Source organism: Tachypleus tridentatus, chromosome 7 (genome assembly GCF_004210375.1).
Source record: "Tachypleus tridentatus isolate NWPU-2018 chromosome 7, ASM421037v1, whole genome shotgun sequence".
NCBI lineage: Eukaryota > Metazoa > Arthropoda > Merostomata > Xiphosura > Limulidae > Tachypleus > Tachypleus tridentatus.
Genome location: NC_134831.1, coordinates 141,930,696 through 141,954,304, shown reverse-complemented (window position 1 = coordinate 141,954,304; position 23,609 = coordinate 141,930,696). Strand labels below are relative to the sequence as shown.

General features: G+C 34.6%; 1 long non-coding RNA gene across 1 annotated transcript; it reads right to left on the bottom strand.

Annotated features, from left to right (window-relative positions):
* Positions 1-6,799: 6,799 nt before the first annotated feature.
* On the bottom strand, positions 6,800-22,078 carry LOC143258142 (uncharacterized). Its single transcript, XR_013032158.1, has 4 exons — positions 21,949-22,078; positions 18,892-19,034; positions 16,624-16,791; positions 6,800-7,153 (listed from the first exon to the last, which is right to left on the bottom strand). It is a non-coding gene; the product is annotated as an uncharacterized LOC143258142 (long non-coding RNA).
* Positions 22,079-23,609: the final 1,531 nt, after the last annotated feature.

Below are 23,609 nucleotides of genomic sequence, written 5' to 3'. Positions count from 1 at the left end.
ACATTCCAAATTCAAAGACGCTAATAAGTATTAGAACTATCATTCTTGTTAGGCTTAATTTCAGTTTTACATTAAGTCTTAGAAAATGTGTGCTCGAATCGTTATTGGATATTTTTTTTCCTTTTTCAACATTGTGTTTATACAGTAATTTTATTTTAAAAGAAAAAATTGCTGCAGCCACATTTACAGTAAACTGAGTGTCACCAACGGAGTTGCCATATTGCATGTTTTTTTCAATATCAAAACTATTTGTATGTGTGTATGTTTTGTAAGATTTTTTGTTAAAGATAAATCTATAAAATGAGCTTTCTGTGCTCTGCCTATTGTAGGCATCGATACGTGATTCTTAACATTATAAGACTTCAGACTATTAAGCCATCGAGGGACGGCTATTTTAATCATCAGATTAAGACACTCCTATAAGGTTCATGGTTCGTCTGGAAGAGGATTCAATGAGTGAAGTATACATGCCAAACAGTTTAAGTTTAGGATTACAAACTGCCGTCATTGAAATTAATTATACAAAAGAAGAAATTACAGAATGTTGAATGTGTGAAAAACGAGTGTAAGAAACAGCTAAAATATTCTGTTGCAAGCAAACTACTGTGTGCATATGATATAGTTTAATACCTAAGAACATTTAGGCTGGTAGAAAGTGTTGGTGCATGACAAACGTTAATATTTCGGTCTGTGGAAAATGTCTGTGAATCATATTTACAAAAGCTTCACAATGAGTTTGCTGTTTCTAATACGAACATAGTTGAATAGACGTTATCTGTAATGTTTTTTAGAATAATTTTCATGAGTGCAAACACCTTGGAGAGCCTTGGATAAGAAAACCTAACATTTCTTCTAGAGTGCTTAACATAAGTATGCTTATAGTAAAGTCCGTCAGCACTAAAGTTTGGTGACTCATTGCGAATTTTCTGGTTTGTTTGTTTGTTTTGAATTTCGCGCAAAGCTACTCGAGGGCTGTCTGCGCTAGCCGTCCCTAGTTTAGCAGTGTAAGACTAGAGGGAAGGCAGCTAGTCATCACCACTCACCGCCAAATCTTGGGCTATTCTTATACCAACAAATAGTGAGATTGACCGCACATTATAATGACCTCACAGCTGAAAGGGCGAGCATGTTTGGCGAGACGGAGATTGGAAGCCGCGACCCTCAGATTACGAGTCGAAAGCCTCAACCCACCTGGCAATGCCGAGCTTTATAATTTTTGAATCCCCCGAGGGGAATCGAACCCTTGAATTTCGTGTTGTAAATCCGTAGACATACCGCTGTACTAGCGGAGGCGAATTTTCTGGTATGAGTTGCTTCAGTCACCTTCTGCGTCCAGAGGCAAGTACAACCCAACCATATGTGCTTTATGCCACATCTGTTCTAGTGGAGTTGTTCTGAGCATTAGACATGTGGCCTGTCTGTGAAGCATTTGCACGACTAAATACCTGTAGAAATTAAGAAAACTGAAAGGAACGTTTCCTAGAGGGTGTGGTGAAAGTTTACTTCTGTTGCTTGATATTACAGCATCTACCACAAAACACGTACGACCTACACATAATTAAAAAAAATAATATGAAGGGGTAAATTTTAAAGATTTTCAACAAGTGCTTGATAATTTCAAATAATGATAGAAAAACATTTTGCCATAAAACCGCCGGAAATTATACTTCGGAACATTCGTCACACTTACTGAGATTGTAGTCTTTCACGGTGATAACCATAACACTTATTCCTGTTTACTAAATGTCTGGATACGTTTACCTTGGTATACAGAAGCAATTCTACGGATTTACAACGCTAAAATCAGGGGTGCGATTCCCCTCGGTGAGCTCAGCAGCTATCCCGATGTGGCTTTGCTATAAGAAAACACACACATATACAGGCTTTGTTTTAGAAATTTAAGCAAATTTGCATCAATTAATATCTTTTGAGCTACAATTATATGACCAAATAGTGCGATTTGACCGTCACTGTTATAATGCGTGTAACGGATTTACCGTTATATTTTTATTTTAACAACTATGCTTGTTTCAGTCTAGTCATCTTCAGGTTAACCCAGTAAGGTCGAAACGTTGTTCTCAGTTTTATTAGTAAAAGTGTTAATACCTATACCAGTTGTTATGATGAAACGTTGCTCTCTGTTTTATTAGTAAAAGTGTTAATACCTATAACAGCTGTTCTGATGAAATGTTGTTCTCTGTTTTATTAGTAAAAGTATTAATACCTATACCAGCTGTTCTGATGAAACGTTGTTCGCAGCTTTATTAGAAAAAATTGTTAATACCTATAACAGCTGTTCTGATGAAACGTTGTTCTCTGTTTTATTAGTAAACGTGTTAATACCTATACTAGCTGTTCTGATGAAACGTTGTTCTCTGTTTTATTAGTAAAAGTGGTAATACCTATAACAGCTGTTCTGATGAAACGTTGTTCTCTGTTTTATTAGTAAAAGTGTTTATACCTATACCAGCTGTTCTGATGAAACGTTGTTCTCAGTTTTATTAGTAAAAGTTTTAATACCTATAACAGCTGTTCTGATGAAACGTTGTTCTCTGTTTTATTAGTAAAAGTGTTAAACATGCTCACCCTTTCAGTCGTGGGGGCGTTATAATGTGATGGTCAATCCCACTGTTCGTTGGTAAAAGAGTAGCCCAAGAGTTGGCGGTGGGTGGTGATGACTAGCTACGTTCTCTCTTGTCTTACACTGCTAAATTAGGGATAGCTAGCACAGATAGCCCTCGAGTAGCTTTGTGCGAAATTCTAACAATCAAACCTTTCACTAATCAGTGATGTAAAAGTACTACCAGTTAACGCGTAAAGACAAGTGTTCTTATAATGTTCTTAATCCGTAACTTTTTTAAAATGGTATCAGCTGCTCATAATGTTTCTTAAAACATTTTTGCTTTGTTGACTTCGATCTGAATAAATGTATATGCTTAATGAATCTTAACACAGCATAAGGAAATCTGATACATTTGCATCAAAAACGGTTTCCCTAGTTTACGTCATGCAGTTAACATATATCCAAGTGTGTTTTTTTCAGTTAAAACATTTTTTTTAGTTGAAACGTTGCACTAATATAACTTTTTCACAAAGCTACATTAACGGTATAGCTGTTGTTTTGTTTTTGGTCCTTCCTTTTCACTCTAGAACAACAGTGACTAAACTAAAATCCATCTAAGTTAATTACCCTTAAAAATCGCGAATCAAACGTTAAGTATTGTGTGAATACTTATACACATAAAACTGTTAAATGATCGATCAAACGTGACGTAACCACCTTAAACTAGATGTCGCTTCTTAAACTGACTGTGAAAGACTATAGAGGTTTCGAGAACGATACTCATCTCAATCGATCTTCCACAGGTTTGTTCATTTAAGAAAAAAATAATTCGCAAGCATGATAAGGTGTCTTCAGTCTTAATTCTTTACGAAAAACTAGTAATTATGTATGCTCAAAGAAGTTGACTACTGTTAAAATTGTCTTGTTGAAAGTGTCCAAAAATAGACACCATCGAAGTGTTTGACAGAAGTAGAATTGTATATAAAATAATTTAACATTAGTATCAGGTTAAGATTCTTCTATTATCGCTGTTTCGCCCTTTCTTCACACTACCCCCACCCCTTTCCAAATAGCTTGTCAGATTATCGGGCATGTATGTTGTTAGGCACCAAGTGACTGAAAGTGGTAACTATACTGTTCTCCAATACAATCTCACAACTTAGCTGCTTACTTTGAAGAGGGCTGTCATTTGCCATGCGCGTCTAATCCTTCAGTACAACGTGCGACTGACGCTTCTGTTCCCCCAGCTACCATCACACTGACATTTCGCTCGTGCAAGTCGCGGATGAAAGTGACAGTTGTCGGTTTTTCTAAGACATTGAGTACCACGAGGACGCGAGCTCCACGCTCTGCTGCTCTCGCGCGTCAGTGCCTTCTACTTACTAGTTCTGACAAAGCCTAATTAAATGCGCCGAGAAATGATGATTAATTTGATATATTTTTCGCCTTTCGGTATAAGTTTTGCTATCGGGAGCAATTGTTGGAGAGACATTTTCTTGAAGAAAGTTTCAGTTCCTCAAGTTTGGTATCAAGAGAGCCTCTGTCAATAAAGTAACATGAGAAACGACCATTGCAGAATGTCAGAGTTTAATGAAATGTCTTTAACACACGATCCAAAAACTTCTTTGTTTCCATAAGTGCTGCCATAATTTCAAAATCTGTTTGTAATGTTTCATTCATTCATGTGTCACCTGTCTTCCTCCTTACAATATAGAAATAAAATACACCGATGAATAAGAAAGATTTATCTGTATGTAACTGTTTTGTTTATCTAAATCAAAATATTTGACTGTTTGCATTTGTTCTTCCCAGTGAGTCATTAGTAAAGTTACCTAATTACAATGCTAAAATCCGGTGTTTCGTTTCTCATGGGTGGGCAGAGCGCAAATAGCCCATTGTATAACTTTGTACTAAAATAAAAAGGCAGTTATCTTTATTCATTGTGCCTACTGTCTTCCAACATCTCTAAATATGTGACTCTTTACTATAATAGGGCGTGGTCCATTGATTTAAATATTTCTACACAAAAACAACAGGATGATTGGCTAATTTCTGTCTTTGAGGAATCCCATATTTTAGCACACAATATTTTATTTAGTACAATATATTTTTATGGGGAAAGATTAACAATCAAATTGGCTTAATTTTCCCCCTTCATTAATTCAACTAGAGACAAATATGCACATCGGAAACAAAACGTGTGTTTGAGGGAGGGGCAAATTTATAAGTGAATAAAGCCTGTCAAGTCCAAAGACAGCAGAAACTGGGAAGTTTCGAAAAATTTAAAGAAGGATATTCTGAAACATGACAGAAGTTTTGCATCGTCTTCTACGCTTTCCCTTGATTTCTAACTTATTTTTTTTTTTTACTTCCAGCTGTTAATCTCATTTTAGAAAAGTTATTTATTTATATAATAAATCATTATTTTGGAATATAATACCTCAATTCAATTTGTAAAAATCGTAAACTTGTCGAAACGGATGGGAGTTAGGGGTAGACAAACTGGTTCTCCTTGTCGAAGATGGTTTCTCTGGCACTCCAGCTCTCCTTGTTCTTGGTTATCAAGTAGAGAAATACAGTGATTTAGATTTCTATTAAAGTAGTAAGAACTGGTCCAGATTCGAACTTACTTTCTCAAATCAGTTGATTAGAGCTTCTGCCCGGTTAAAAGGACCTTGGTTCGAATACATGCAGTTTAATTGCACGACTGTGTGTGGTCAAATTAATAGTGTTCCTGACTAGTTGGGAACTCGTAGACTTAAGCTCACGATGTGTCCTGAATACTCCGTCTCCTTATCAATGGGCGTTATGAAAGGACAGTTATCCTCGCTAAGAGTAGCGTTATAGGCGGTTTCTGCCATTGTGTGGTTGCTCTACTTCTGGCAGGAACTCTAAATTAAAAGGAACTATGCTAAAACTCTGGGATTTCTAATGTGACCATTCATGTGTTTATAAGGAGTTGTTTCAGCTGAAAATTACAAATCTTTTTTTCTCTCTCTCTCTCTGGTAGCATACAACACAACTACTATTATAAGTACATTGGTTTCTTTTGTCGAAATTCGCATAAAGCTACACGAATTTTGAAGCGACAGACAATAAGGAATGCAATTAATCAACACCATGCACTCACAGTTAAGTCTTGAACAACTCATATCAGACTGAATTATAGGATTCGGCTGACACATTCATAACATTTCAACAGCCTAAATCTTCGGATTGGAATGTTTTGGGCGATGAGGGGAGGCAGAAGGTGTATCAGAGAATCTAAGATCCAGTCCAGCACGCTAATCATAATAAAGTAAACGTATTTTCTATGGGATGTTTTACCACAGTAAACTAATGGAGGAAGGACTACATTTATGCGAGTTTTTGTGATGAAATACTTCCCAAAGTGATTTATTTTACATTGTTATTGTATTGTAAAGTCTTGCTCTATATACAGTAGCAAAACGCTATATTTGGGTAATCTTTTGTGAGAATCTAACTTAACATTTGTTTCCAGGGTAATAACGTTATGTCTTTCAAGACTTCGCAATGAATTATGTATCTGCCAAGTGAATTTTATTTTACGAACCTATTACGTTGTTCCTTCGAACCTTCTTACTTACTACAAAACTGATAAAAAAAGTGGAGTATCAGTTGTAGGAAAGGAAAGCTGGGACTGAACTGAAATAGAATAAAAAAATGTGCGATTTTTAAAACTGCTGAAATATTATTTTAAGTAAAACAAATAAACGGTAATATATATATATAAAACTTTTTAAACTTTCTGGCTTTACAAACTCGAAAGAAAACAAAACGGGATGCTCAGTTAAACAAATGCATCTGGAGGAAATAGTTTAGAGAAATATTGGAAAGTGCAATAAGATGTAAGAATACTGAAGGAAATCGTTAAGTAAGCGATCCATACGTCTTTCTTGGCATGTTTGATCTCCTTTTTTCTAAGTTAATGGTAATGAATATCTATCTCGGTAGCAATGCTACTCTGCAAGCTAAAAACGCTTGTAGTAACCGAAGTATGTCTTCATATAGAATATGTTTTCTTTTTCAAGTATATTTGCTGTTAATATATCTGGAACGAAAATATCAATTATTATTTTATCGAACGTTTTTCAGAGAAAATGGAGAGCACTCGTTGTCTTTTCTTGGTTGATAAAAAACAACCTTAACACCTGGTGAAGAATGAGTTTTAAAATCGCTTTATTAATAAACAAACTGAGAAGTAGATTCATTTCTGACTGTTTATTTTTACAAATCCTCAATATGTAATCTTATTTTTAAACAATTTACAAGATGCAAGTGTTGTTTATACATTTATTGGTAGCATATTAATCAATTTGGTACAAATGAATTTTTAACGAAACATTTGTATTTTTGTTGTTATGGCAGACCTACTAAGGCTATATTTGCTACCGTCTCTAATTTTGAACTACTGATCAGAGAGAAGGCGGTCAGTCAGCAACAACCTAACACCCATCATCCAGGCCATGGGCTAGACTGGCACTTTTATAATGCACCCACAGTTTAAAATGCAGGGAGAACATTTTGTGGTATCGCACAGTTTCGAATCCACCTCTTCAGTTCGGCGGCCTATATTCAGAAAGGAAATAATTATTAATAGAGAAAAAAAAAAAAAAAGAGACAAATGACCAAAGGTGCTGCATCCTAAATTCGCATGAACAAGTTTAAACCTATTAAGTTTTGAGTTGAAAATTTTACTAAACCGGTAAGCAACTGGCATGTGTAAGATTAGATAGTAAACCGGTACAACGTAGGTGTAGAGACAATGTTACTACGTCAGCATTCCTTACCATGTAAAAATGTGCCATTGAATTTCTTACTTGAACGTATCCTCAGGCTGTCAGTAAATATATTCATTCTGTTAAACTCAACTCTATTTCATTTGCAACAATCATGGCAAGTGGAAACAATACAGATTATTGTTTATATTCTTACTTTTTTATTGGTTTCCACCACTTGACGACAAGCTCAGTTGAAGTACCTATGTGTACAGTAAAGATGGCTGATATGGATATTAAAAAAATATTTAAAACACAAAATAAGTAGCGTTGTTACTTATTTTGTGTTTTAAACAAACGCTTTTAATTTCCATTACTTTGTCTATACCGTATGTAAAACGTGAAGCAGTTTGTTTGTTTGTAATTAAACACAAAGTAACATAATAGGCTATCTGTGCTCAGCCCACTACGAGTATGAAAACTCCATTTATGGCGTTGTATTTTTGCAGACACGCCGCTGTGCACTGAGGGCACAACATGAAACATGCTGGTATGAAGTTTAAAGATTATTTACACCCGATGTTTATAGGCGGAAATTTGCCTTTTGATCAAAAAACAACACGGAAACTCTAGAAGTTTTTTGTTAAGCTACTCAAGGGCTATATACACTAGCCAGTCTTAATTTTGAAGTAATATACTAGATGGAAGGCCACACACCAACAACTCGTGAGTTATACCCTTACTGAATAGCGATATTTCTTTGTAAATCTTTTAACACACCCACAGCCCCGAAAAATGAATCGCAACTCACTTGTTTTTTTCATTGACGAGGTACGAACCATAAAACCCCTGATCCATTGTCTGGCACTCTAAGCAAAGCACTGGACCATACACAGCCCAACGCCTAGAGTTTCTTTGTTCAGCATTATAAGTCCAGAGAATTACCACTGTCCTACCGGGGGATACGTTGAGAGCAAGAGGACATCTCATTTACGAAATCTGTGAATAAAACTATATTAGTTGTGTTAGCAAATATGATAATGTCTGTAGTCACGTTCTTTACCATGTACAAAAAAAAATCCAACTTCTATGACGACACTACTTATCTACATGAATTTATCTTGCAGCCAGAGATGCAGAGAAATAAACTAAAAAGAAGTTGACAATCATGCATTGGCAGCGCCAGGATATTTTTGTTTGGGGGGGGGGCTGAGGTAGACTGTGGAGGGGCTTCCCAAAATACCATAATATGAAGTATAGATGGTAAATTATAATAATGTAAATACCAAGGTATATTTCAGAAAGGTGTGCTATTTTGAACTGGTTTTTCAATGCAGTTTTCATTGGAAACTCATACTCTGATTAATAATTCATTATTACAAATTAGAAATAATCTGTTTATGAAAATATGTGTATATGTAAAAGAGGAAGCTCACCCAAATTCCACTCAAGGTAATACATAATAATAAAGAAAATCAAAATCAGCTTAGATTGAATATTTAATATACCATTAAGAGTAAAGCTAGAAATCAAAAGAAATATAACATAAAGACATAGTTTACATAGCAGAAACGAATTATCCCATGTGAAGTTAATACACTCTGAGGAAAAGTAAGGTCACTATCAGGCTAACTATCTTTCATCTTAATGAAGATGTTGAGTTCTACAGATCTATGTCTCTTTGATGTTAATTGTTATGCAACAACGACGATTGTGTTTTCCATATTTTATGAATATATGTAGGTAACAATACTGGAGGCTGAAGGGGGATTGGCTCATTTGGGGGGGAGCTCAAGCCCCCTCTTCGCGCTGCCACTGCGATCACGCCACCACAATCATTGCTCAAATAGGTTATTTTTAAGAACTTAATTTGAATCAAGGTTTCTTTTTAATTTGGACAAGACAATGTTCATGCACGATTTTTAAGCATCTGTATAATGTTGTGCAAAACGAAATAAAAACAATACATTCAGGTTTCACTTTAAATAATTATTAGTAATAACATATTTCAACACTTAATGTTTTTAAAGTGTTCTTATTATTAGAAACTTAAAATGTGCGAAACATCAGAAAATTGTATTCACAAGACGAAAAAAACAAGAACATTTCATTAAATTTAGGTGTGCAATTCTTCTGAAGTGTGGCCCGGCAATTAAGGCACTCGACTCGTAATCTAAGGGTCGCGGGTTCGAATTCCGTCGCCCCAAACATGCTTGCCCTTTCAACTGTGGGGACTTTATAATGTTACGGTCAACCCAGCTATTCGTTGGTAAAAGAGTACCCTAAGAGTTAGCGGTATGTGGTGATGATTAGCTGCCTTCCCTCTTGTCTTACACTGCTAAATTAGGGACGGCTAGGGCAGATAGCCCTAGAGTAGCTTTGCGCGGAATTCAAAACAAACCTACTGAAGTGATTGAATAATTATGGACTTTTTGTCTTCAAAATCTCCCCAGTTTGCCCAATGATACTTCGAATGAACAATACATTTTTTTGGCCTCTCACCCACTCTTTCACGATAACGATTTTTTTCTTCGCTTTAAGGTTTGACTTCATGAACATCATTTTCACGGTATCATAAAATCTCACGCAATTAGTCCAAAAATATATATTTAATGTTTCTTTTTGTTTGCAAAAAAATAATTAATCAGTCCTTAAGAAAGTTTTTTTTTAAATTCATTATGTATTTTGAAAAGAATTTAAAGACTAAGTTTATTTTCATGGTAAATTTGAAAAATGTTAAATGTATCATCTGTACTCGAATGGAACTCTTTTCTTGTTTTTTTTTTAAAGTTTGCCCGAATGAAAACTAGTTTGTTTGTTTTTTGTCTTAATTCTTCAATAATCAGTGACTTATTAGCATCGTTGGTTCATAAGAAAGTAATAACTTAGTATTCGTGCTCTGTTTAGGTTCCGTTTATAGCATATTTTATCGTTTTTTTTTAATATAGATAAGTTTAACATATTCTAAAGATAATGGTTTGTTCAAATATTATTAGTTGTCGCCTCGAGTAAAAGTGTGACATTGTGACACTACAAACCTTTGGCTAATCATTCCAAACCGTTTTCAGTGAAACCTTAAATTTTTATTACGTTTCATAAATTGTTCTTTAATCAAATTATAATGCCATTTTAAACGGATTTTCTTAACACTTTCAAACTCTGTTTCGTGTTTCAGCATAATATCTGTGTCTTTGAAGTTGCCTGAAGTCTGAGAAGTGCTCAAGCAAGCCTTGAAGAACGTTCTGCTACTTTGATGGAATCCGTTCAGCTTGCTGTTAATGTTCTGTGTATTTTACTCCCAAGACAGATATTTCAACATTAACTTGGCAGTCGGTTGGAGCAACGGCAGTATTTACGAGAAAAGAAACATTCTGTATGATTCGCGGACGTCACTTTGGAGCGAAATTGCTCTAGTTCTTAACGCGCTCGGGATAGATATGATCTTACTACAGTTCGTTCATTTGCATTTACGTTGAATTACGACAGCAGCAAGTGAGCGTTCATTTGGAGCTTGTGGCGCGAGAGCGTCTAGTAGTTAGCAATAATAGCAGAATGTGAATTGTCAGGCCAAATGAAAAGTGAAAGGCTTGGTCAATATATTTAAATATATATGTGCGCATATATATCTACATTGCAATTCTCGGATACTTAAACCCCAGCCTTTTTTGCTCTTAAGATAGCAGAGAAGAAGTGTTGTATATAGTGATAATTCTGTATGAATATTACCATTTTATGTTTCTCTGGAAACTGCTTTTCTCGTCTTATCGACAACATTTGGTTTTAACACACGACAACAATGTAAAATATGACCTCTGCATAATCTTAGTAGGTGATTTTTGGAGCTGTGCAGCACATAAAACTTATAAATTCTGCTCAACGTGGTCGCTAAGGGAAATGAAAACAACTTTATGCGCAAAATAGAAGACATACGTTTGTTTATATTGTATTTGTTTATGTGGTAAGGTCAAGTTTCGAAATGAAACCATATTAAAGAGAAATAAAAGAGTCTTCGTCTTTATATGATTCAACTATAAAATGAATAGGTTAAAAATAACGTACTTGTCCCAAAAGAGCTCAGTGATAATTTTTCCTGTGCTCTGGATTATTACATGTATATATATATACTCAAGATTATGCAACGATCACGTGACTTGCATGGCTGAATATCCAAATTAAAGCCCGTGGGTAATAAGAATAGACTATTGCTCAAATGCTGGATGCAAGAAACTTCTTCACTAAAGAGCTTATCAATCAAGTTTCCCACTGTTTTCGTCTCCAACTTTGTGTGGCAGTATTACCCATGACCATGTGCATCTGGTACCCGAGTCATCAGTTTCGGAATTGGAGAATATTTTATTACCCCAACCACTCTTCGTGGGAGGAGCATTTGACGCACTCATACACTACACGCATGACTCTTACCCTATTTGTTGTTTTATAAACATTAAACATTACATGATAATCATGAGGACTAAATCAACATAGTTTCAGGAGGTTTATATGGTGATTGAGTAAACAAGACCGAACCAACTCAGAGAAATTTTAAAATGTATCATTTAACAGACAAAAACAAACGTAACTTTTTACTTATGAGAGACTCCCAGAGTGGCACAGTGGAAGATCTGGGGACTTTATAACGCTAAAAATATGGGTTCGATACCCGCGATGGAGAGATCACAGACAGTCTATTGTGTAGTTTTGTGCTTAATAACAAACTATAGCGCTCTATATACCCGTAAACAACTTCTTACAGTATGTGAGCCATATATCTATACCTTCTACCGAGGTAGAAATATTGTATGCTTTTCCTTCATTAAATATCTTCGAGCACTTTAGTGTTTTTTTTAACACACAGTGTTAAACGTAGTGTTGTGGTGCGCCTGGTCAAAGTTTTGTTAATATTGTTGTTAGTTTTTCTTACATTTACAGACATATTTACATAAAAAAACAGGCAGTTAAAGCTGTTGTATTCGGTGTTAATTTGGTATTGTTTATAATAGATTAAAGTTAACTATTTAGATATGAAACACAATTATACGTAACCGTTTAAACAAACAATACGCTGTAAACAATTACATAAAATCATTTTTCCCCTTCAAACATTTTACGCACGACACAATGTTTTTTTACTATAAATACAATTTTGTTTTGTTTAATACGTTGCTACATTCAATTTCTCTTTGTTTAATACGTTGCTATATTCAATTTCTCTTTAATAAGAAACTTATACAAATTTAGCTCTTTAAACAACGCTAAGGTTTGAGTTTAACCCAGTGACTAGCATATAGGGCTGCTTATAATAAAGTCCAGGATTCGAGACATGATACTGCTAAACATATTTCATGTGTTCTTCTGCAGTAGTATCATGATGATGACAGTCAACTTCACTTCTCCATTCAGAAGGTAGAAAAAAGCTGTAATATTGGTTGGCTTGTTGACTTTCCTTTGGTCAGTAGTCCAAAATTACCGACCACTATATCTGAACTTCAGGTGATTCCGACCAGGCCCGTTTAGCTAACGTGCTCAAAAGTTGTTGTTCAGATTGAAAATTTTGATTTTATCTATTTTTTCATTTTATCTTTAGAATTCTTTAAGTAGCAGTTACACCATTTACCCATATATAACATTCTTAATATGTGAATATTCATTACAATATTTAACGATTTTAATTTATCTCCATCTAAATTATTTGAAATCTATGAACGTCCTATGTGGGATCATCTAATTCACTGAAACAACCAAGCTTGACCTATCAACTTTTATCAAATTAAATTAGCTCTTGGAATTGCATCGAGTTAAAAAATTACACTTATTGAAATGACTAATTCTGGCAAGTTAAGCTTAATTCTACAAAGTAACGACTTCGTGCAGCCTCAGTTTTGGTCGTTTTACAAAGCTAAACCTAATTCTACAAAATCCCATCCAATGACCATAAGAGAGAGAGAAAGACTGCTGTCGAAGGAGAAAACGTTAATTACTGTTGGTTCCTACACATCATTTCTCCATTCACTAGAAAGAACAACATAACTATTTACTAATTCTAGTAAAAAAGTAAGGAAAGTTCCATCAACAGCCACCCTAAATATTCCTTGATGTCCATGAAGTTCTGCGTTTAGATATATATGCATAAATACGTATAACCAGTATTTTATTTTAACACCAGGAAGAAAAATTATTTCACAGTCAAGTTTTAGTCAGTAGCCAATCATAACATCGACATTGTATATATATATATATATATTGAAGCAGTTCGAACTACCCCCAAATGGTCAGTTGATTATAATTTATATTACAAGACATTCTTACAGAATTACATTAATTTACGAATGTAAATATATGTACATTTAAATATGCAAACTTGAATTAATGCAGACTGTCAATCATATAACTCGCACACACAAGTTTATAGCCATACACTTAGTTTGCCAGGCACGTATATAGCCATACCAAAACTTTGCCACACACGTTTATAGCCCTACCAAAACTTTACCACACAAGTTTATAGGCATACCATAACTTTGCCACACACGTTTATAGGCATACCAAAACTTTGCCACACAAGTTTATAGGCATACCAAAACTTTGCCACACATGTTTATAGCCATACCAAAACTTTGCCACACAAGTTTATAGCCATACCAAAACTTTACCACACATGTTTATAGGCATACCAAAACTTTGCCACACATGTTTATAGCCATACCAAAACTTTGCCACACAAGTTTATAGGCATACCAAAACTTTGCCACACAAGTTTATAGCCATACCAAAACTTTGCCACTCCTAGTTACACCTGGTTATTCAGTGTTTTAACGCTAAAAACTAGATTAGATACCCATGGTGCGCAAGCCACAGATAGCCAGTCGTGTAGCTTTGTGCTATACAACAACCAAAGAAACAAAACAAAGCTTTATAATCTCGTCATCCATTAAATGAGTTCGTGTAATTTTTATGGAAATATTTCCATCATTTTAGATATGTTTTATGATTTAATGTGGATCTACATCAGTTGCGGGGTTGTGTTCTCTATAAGTACATATAGTTGAATCAAATAGTTAGACATGCACGTAAAGTATTCTATATGTTGTGAAGTAACCGCGTGTAAAGATTAAATTATCTGATAATTTTATTGCGCACTTTTCTAAAGCACTTGTTCCAGCTTGTCTCTAAGATTTTCAAACATGATATCTATTACTAAAATTATGTGTGTGTGTGTGTTTTTTGGTATTATTTTCTATTTTATTACTTCAACAAAGTGTTCTAAATTCTTAGTTCGTTTAGGCTTTTCTTCGCAGGAAATAAATCACCTACACCGTGCCAACTCGTCACAATACAACAAAGTGTCCAAAACCATATATCTCTTTGAACCCTGCGCGCTCTATACGACACGTAAGTTATACAGCCGAACGGAGGTAATTTTTTTTCTAACGGACTATGAACGGATAGATAGACAGATAGATAGATATAAATATACACTGTGAATACCTTATATGCTAGCCCGTTCGTCAAGAGTTTTGTAAAAATGCCAGCACCAAGCTTCTAGATTGTCACCGAGGGCTGGAAAGAAAGCAGTCTAGCTTTCACATGTCAAGTCCATGTTACGACAATAGATAAAATACGACTTGGGTCTGTCAGGAACATGATGACTAATTTGAAATATGTCTTTTATCTGACATGGCCTTTATTTCGTTCAACTGGGGCCTCTGTTGTCAGCTACGATGATGAACGTTGAGCCATATAATCTTTGTGTTAAAACTACGACGTGTGTATATGGTTAGTTTTAGTTCTTTCCAAACTCTTATAAAACAACAACAACAAAATACAAGTAAATCACTATATTTACATTGTATGGACAAACCCATACACTTTAGACTTGCAACCAACTTTTCTCAACTATATACTTTCTATTCTGTATAATATTTTCTTCCATCTCATGAAAACAGTTTAAATGTACAGATACAAATCAATACGTCTGAAGTATTTTTTTATATTGTAATTTTTATCTACCATAAACTAACTGATCGCAAATTCTTAGAGTACTACTAAAGAAAGAGTTCACTAAATATTTTTTTAGATTTATTGCTTGGAGTATGTTTTCTTATTGCAAAGTCACATGGGGCTATCTACTGAGCCCATCAAGGGGAATCGAACCCCTGATTTCAGCGTTGTAAATCTGAAGACATACCGCTGTACTAGCAAGAGGCTTATTACTTGGAACTGTTACACTTAAGAACAGTCCTTTTTAAGTGGTGATAACTGTAGGTTAATTAGAATTACTCGAATAAGTAATAAGTCTCCATATAAACCTAATCTTTACTGATCCAGGTATACCTGTACAAAATCTGGGTTCAATAGCAGTCTAAATTATTATTACTTTTTGTTTTTAGTCTATGATGAGTTTGGGGACGAGAGTGGTAAAGGATCGCAGTTTAGGTTTTTGGTATTAATAGCATAATATGAATCTTGAAGAATTTGTCCAGCTTGTTCTCTTCGATTATCAATAATATGATTTTAAAAATGTTGTTTTAGATCTGGCTGCTGTACAAAATTTTACGGTATATGTTAAGTATTTTTAAACTTTTGATCAAAGCTTTCTCAGCGAGATAGTTGATTATATATAGATTGCTGATCATGTTTCTCATCGTATAAGTTATTGTTATTAAAGAGAGAATTGAAAACTGAAAGAGTTGAATAACAATGTAACTAGCACACAGTACAATACAACAATACAACTATGATTGCTCTGAAAAAATGCAGGCTGAGGCCAGCACTAGTCAAACTAGGCAGTTGCCTATGGAAGCAAAAACAAGGGGGTGGCACAAAAGCTGTGAAACACCACAAGTATTGCAGGAGAAAATTATACTATTTGGGCAGTAACAACAAAACTATCCATGAAGACAGTTGCCGGGCCCGGCATGGCCAAGCGTGTTAAGGCGTGCGACATGCTCGCCCTTTCAGCCGTGGGGGCGTTATAATGTGACTGTCAATCCCACTATTTGTTAGTAAAAGATAGCCCAAGAGTTGGCGACGGGTGGTGATGACTAGCTGCCTTCCCTCTAGTTTCACACTGCTAAATTAGGGACGGCTAGCACAGATAGCCCTCGAGTAGCTTTGTGCGAAATTCAAAAAACCAAAAAACAAAACGAAGACAGTTGCCATCCGCCATATTTGCCATTTGAGGTTTTACAAGTACTTTTCGGAAAAGTAAAGGTTTGATTCTCAGTTTTGTCTTATTACACTTATTACATAGTTTAATAAAACTTCGTTGATCATGCTTTATATCTACAGTCAATAAAAAACTGAAGAATAACGGATACTTACAACTGTTATTGTTTTCATTCAGGTCAAATAAACTTAAATATTTGGATTTTTAACTTTTATTTTGATAATTGCATATTTTGCTATATACAGGAGCAGGGTGTACTCAGGTTGAAGGTTTGCCCAGGGTACCAAATACCTTTGCACCGGCCAAGAAGGCGTGTTTCATGGCTAAAATAATGATAAAATATATCTGAACAAATGGATTGATAATATAATACCACAAACATTTCATAAAACAATCAGTTTGTTTGTTTATTAGTTCAAAATTGCCTGACAAGTTTTTGTGTAGATATCAATCGATATTCCATTATTCTAAAATTCTCGAATTTTATGTCATTTCTGAATATATTGGTAAAAGCTTATACCATATCCAAAATTCAATAACTACTCATCTAAAAAACTTAACAAAGTTTATGTGACAGTAGTTGGAGCACGGAAAGTGCACAAAACTATTGAATTTAATATTATACCTTTTCATAAATGCGAAACTTAATTGAATTGAAACATGTTGATGTTGTTTATTTTTAATTTTTGTGATAATTTGTTTCTTCTGTCTGGTTTAAATGTGGTAATTCCGGTCATTTGGCATCATAAAATGAGTTTTGAAGCTACATTTTGTATGTTTGTGAATGACTTGTAATACAAAAAACTCTTGTTTTACTTAGCATTACATAATATATACTCTTCAAAAAAAGAAACGCAAAAGGCAAAATATGAGACAAATTGTTAACAAGTTTATTCCGGGTAGTTCTTTATGACATGTGTGAAACTTTGCACATTCACTGCTGAACATCCAAAGTCTGCAAAGGCGTAGTCCACGTTCACTAGGTGAAGTTTAACGTCACTCAACGTCAATAACGAGTATGCCCCCCCGTGAGCATCAATAACTGCTTGGCATCTCCTGCCCTTGGAAGCGATGAGATGACGAATCACATCCTGTGGAATCACTGTACACTTAGCCTGCAATGCTGCTGCAAGCTGAGGTAGAGTCTACGATTGAGGTTGTCGCCGTCGCAGACGTCGGTCCAACTCGTCCCAAAGATGTTCGATGGGGTTTAAATCTGGTGATCTGGAGGGCCATGGAAGAACGTCGATGTTGTGGTGTCTCAAGAAGACAGTGGTGAGTTGGGCTGTGTGAGGACGGGCGTTGTCATGTTGAAAAACGTCGTTGACGTTCACCATGATGGGTTGCACATGGGGCCTAAGAATCTCGTCGACGGTTGCGTACGGTCTGATCGGAAATTCTACGCAGCCCTGGTATGGTTGAGGCAGTAGACGTCGCAGTGGTGGTCCTATCCCGAAGGTGACGTAATCGGATGTAGCGATCTTGTGCGGGCGTAGTCACACGAGGTCTGCCAGATCGTGGACGGTCACGAGTTGATCCATGTTACTGGTGACGATTCCATAGCCTTGTGATGGTGCTTGGGTGGACATTCACAGCTCTGGCAACATCTGATCGGGATTCGCCTGCTTCCAAGCGACCAATGGCGTTGTTGCGTTGTGCTTCAGTCAGTCTTGGCGTAACTGTATTGCGTGTCGGTGGCTTAACACTGAGCTATGGAAACCGAGAACCCGTCACTTTTATAGGGGATTTTGCACATGTTGCACTTGCAGAACATGCAAATCTCTCAAACAAATTTATTGGACACGCATGCGTTTTGGCGAAAAATCCGATGTTTTCCTCCGTTTTGAAAGTGCACAACTTTTATTGTCATTTTGGTCTGACAATCAGTGCCTTAACACGTGTAACATCACATACTCTGAGCTTGTAACGTTATTACATATATTTCTCTTTAAAATCACAAAAATATCCCTTTTGCGTTTCTTGTTTTGAAAAGTATATAACATGATATTTAGGGACAACAAGGGACCTACTGATCAATCTAGGCTGTTACATTCTCTAAATTAAACTAAAACTATTTAAAAAACCCTTAAAACTAACCCTTATCATTCATATAGTTTTAAGGGTTCTTTAAATAGTTTTAGTTTAATTTAACTCATTTATATTTATTGCTTCCACAACATCTAATGGCAAACTATTCCAAAGATTAACTACCCTATTAGAAAATAAAAAAATGTCTAATCCGAAAATGAATTCTACGCTGCTAAGATTTATATTTGTGTTTCTAGTCCTACCATTCTCACAACTAAGTATGACAAAAAGATACACATCAAAACTATAAATTAATTTTAGAATCTTAAACACCTCAATGAGATCCCCTCTACCTTTTCTTTTTTTAAAAAAACAACAAATTTCAGAAATCTTACCCTCTCCTTATATGAAAACTGCTCCATTTTCAAGGATCATTGTAATAGCTATTCTCTGAGTCCTTTCCAACAGTTCAATGTTCTTCCTAAGTTAAGGAACTCAAGACTGAACACAATACTTCAAATGTGGTCTAACCAGTGAGCTATACAACGAAATTATAAAGTTTTTAGACTTGTATTCACTATTTCTTTTGACACAATCTAAAATCCTATTTGCCCTACCACTAGAAACAGCACACTACTTGATTGGTTTAACAGACTGATCAACCAACACACAAATATCCCTTTCTTTTGCAACACTACTAAGGTTATTCCCATCCAAATTATACTTATAATTGAAATTATCATAATCTTTATGCATTACCTTGAATTTATTATAATAAAAAGCCATCTACCATTTATTTGCCTAACTCACTAAGTGATTTGAATCCTTTAATAAGTCAGCAGCATCTTTCTCACAGCCAGCAACACCCAAGACCTAAATATCATCAGCCAATGTAAGTAATATATTAATCATTCTTTCATCTATGTCATTGATGTAAATCAAAAAGAAGGATGGTTCTGAGACTGAGCCCTGAGGTACCGCACTTGCAACATTAATCCAGTTTGGTTGAACTCCATTTATAATAATATTCTGTTTTCTTACATCCAGCCCCTCTCCTATCCAATTAATTAACTTATACCTCTTATTTAAAGAAATATTTTTTCACGAGACTTTTATGTGGCACCCTGTCAAATGCTTTCTGATAATCTAAATGCAGAAACTCTACAACATTACCATCATTTACATTAGCAGCAACCTTTTCAAAGAATGTCAGAATATCAAAATATTTGTAAGGCAAGATTTTTCCTAAGTGAAACCATGTTGGTTATCCAATAAAACTGTAAACATTGTTAAATGACTTAACAAAGTATATTTTTTCAAACTCTTCAAAACTGTTACCGCGACTGATGTATGATTAGTAAGCTTATAGTCAACAGGAAAAAATTTATCACCACCTTTAAAAATAGGAGTAACATCAGGTAACTTCCAATCCTCTGTTACCTGTCCACTATGTAAGGACTTACAAAATTGTAGCAAGTGGATCACATATCCAATCCCAAACGTCCTTCAAAACAGTTGGGCAAATGTTATATTACTCAGTATCTTTATCTTTCTTTAAAGTTTACAATTTTTTCTTAACAAGCTCAGAATTAATGTGATCATCCTCTTCGACCTTGTTTCCATCTATCAACTGTTCATTATGAGGAATATTGTTTAAATCTTTGTTAATATAAACTGAAAAATGTGGAATTTAATAACAAAGCCATCTATTAACAATCAGATAAGAGCCTTTCTTAATTATCGTCCCTCAAGGGTCCTAACCCAATCTTAACATTTCGTTTACTCGTAATATAGGTAAAAAAAATCTTACTGATAATGTTTGTATTTTCAGACAACCCTTTTCATAGATTCTTATAATGTTCTAATTTCCTGTTTGATCAACTTTCTTCCCATGTTAGTAAAGTTACTTCGATGGAAAGACACCTTGACAATCCAGGTGGTTTGTTTTCCTATTGATAAAAACAATCGATGCTAGGCTCATGCAATCAAACCGTTTTTATGACATAAATATTTCATAAGATTTTGAAGCTGCTTTATTTTAAGGAAAAGTGTAGAAAAACCACTTAGTATATAATTTATTGTATTTTAACAAATAAACTTCCTGTTTAATTCAGTATTTATTTTAATTCTTACTTTACAAATTTCTTTAACTTGGGATGCTACATATTGCAGTAATCAAGATTGCATAAAACCTTTAGCCAAAGAAAGGTATGTGATTTTAGTAGTTTTTAATACGACGAATATGTAAAATGGGGGACAATAATAACACGTTTCTGATGTGCAGCGATAATGTTGAACTGAAATTTATCTATTTAATTCGTAGAATGATATTTCAAACATTCATAGTCCTTTGATGCTGCAGACAATTTAATGACTCAGGATATGCAAAATTAAATTTTGTTTCTGTTCAAGTGTTGAATAACACATATTTTCTCCATTCATCTCACATCTCAGCATCACTTCGCACGTTTCATACTTTCTTTAACTGTACTCAGAAAATAATGTTCAATCCACTTCGCTTTGAAAACTTTTTACAACCTGTTTTTCAACTTACACTATATGTCAGGAATCACTTTACATATTTGTTTCGTGTTGTGGTTTTCAAAATCATTATTTTTGTTTCCTTCGAGAGGATTTAGCAGCATTCCACTGCATAAGTCTCATCCCATTTGTTTTTATTAAACTGTACTTGTATCTAAGACTATTGTAAATGACCCTCCCAAACGACTAGGGTTTTAAACAACAAACAAACACAACCCTTCTCGAGATAGAATCAAAGAAGACTCAATTAGATTAAAGGTCATTGTTAAAGTTGAGCTAAAAATAGCTAATTATTATGAGGTTTAATTCATTTATGTGATCAGACGACTATCGTTTAAATTCAAAATTTGTAATTCACTTTTACTTTGCGACGGGGTGTCGAACCCGAGAGCCGCAGTTTACCAGTCAAACGCCTTAACTCACGTGACCATGCCAGGTCAATTACATAACGCAAAACCTAGTGTATTGTTGAAATTCTGGTTATGTTTTATAACACTGCTTGTATTTCTAACTGTGGATTCCTTAGTCTGACTATGAATATTTGATATTTATATTTTTATGTATATTGAATTCTCCTTTTCAAAATTTGTTACTATACAAAAATTTTAAGCATATTGTCTTTTATAAACTGCAGAAACAGAGCTTCTTGGTTTGTACTGTATGGTTATTATGATGTATTTTACCACCACATACGAGTTTTTTTCACGATCAAAACTTTATAATATTATAATATTTCCGGCGATGGTGATGTTACTATATTTTTAATTTCAAAGAGACTTTTTTAAAATTATAAATGTTTCAAAATAAGATAATTTTTAACTTCGTAAATATTAAAACCGTGACTGTTCGAGATGTTTCCCGATTTTTTAATTCCCAAACAAATAACACATTTAAAACAAATGCATAATCACCCAGTTGAACCTTAAACCAGACGAGACACGTGAGTGTGCTTCAGACTAAAGGAACGTCCGACTCATCCACGTACGTCAGTCTCTTAAAACAGAAGAGAATGTCTTAGGCCGTTTACAGAAAACCCTTACCACAGGGGTTCCCGTCGTCTTACGCATAATGATCCATCCACAAAACTTGGCGTTAACTCCCACCTAAGCAAACAAACTTTCCCCTGCTGTTCCCAGCAGGTTTGACCAAGTGGGCGGGTCTCTTCAAATTTGCCGCTGTATGGCGCTGTTAAGCCAATTAACTAGTTGTGTAAATCATTCTCTAAATAAGTAATTGGAGGTAGTTAGTTGCCTTATAATATACTGGTTATTATATTAAAGATAAACCTAGTCATTTTATCGAAGCAAAAAGAGAGAAAGGAAAGCAATAAAAGTAAGGAGGATATTTTAAAAGGGATTAAGTGGTAACAAACTTATGCATGGATCATTGCATACAAGTTACTCTATTGGTGGGTACGTATAACCAAGAAGAAGATGTTAAAAATCATTTTGGATTCAATTAAATTAATAATTACTTTATAAAGTGAGATTGCGATGATACGTTTGATCTTTCATCTTCTAAAAGTGAGGTGAGCATACCAGTTTAAGTTGTTTAATACTTTCATACTTGATGATCATGACACACAGAACACTATGTAAAAACCTATTAGCCTTAGTCCTAGAAATAGGTTAAAATAAGAAACTTAATTTCAATAGCAAACGAAACAGCGGCTCTTAATTCTGCATTGTTCGTGTCTAAGGAAAATCGGCAAAAACATATAAATGTCTCAATCATGTTCACATTAGTTTAGGATTCGATCCAGATGCACATATTCTCAAGTAATTAAAACAAGTATACATTAGCTATTGCCTTCTCATTGCATGAAATGTTGCCTCTCTATTATTAACATCCTCGAAAACAAATGTTTTTCAAATATTCAATCGGGATGTTTTAACGTTATTCATATTCATTTCATTTGATTTTACTTTATGTTATTCAAATTAACTTTAATTAAAAATTAGACTAAACTGAGAAAAACGTAAAAAATCTAAAGTATCATCAACCTTTCTCAAACTACTAGTAATTTCAGAAGAACAATAATGAGTTGTTTTTCATTTGTTGTGCCTTAGGTTTGCACAATACATTTCATACGTATAAAGGATGCCTGGAACCTCATTTGTTCAAGATTTCCAATGAAATATTTTTTTATTCTTTTTGAATGTATATATGTCTATACTAATTCATATAGTGGTATGCAGTTACTATGTCAAAAGTGGAATTCAGAAAGACGGGTTACATTTTTCCTAGGTGGCGTTATGCTTGAGATATAAATATTCCTGAGATAAGCAATGCAACATTCATTTTGGGAAATAAATATGATATTTGTATTTGCGTATATACATTCCCATTTTTAAATATCTCACAGATAAAAACCGTGTTAATCCACAATAAGGCTCAGAAGAGTGTATGTGTTGATATATAATAATCTCTGACTTTATGTTAGGTAACGTATTACTTACTTTCAAAACATTTTCTCGCTAGTTTGACTTTGAAGTTCTTGATTTGTTTTTTGTTTTTTTTTAATTTCGCGGAAACCTACACGAGGTCTATTTGCGCTAGCCATACCTAATTT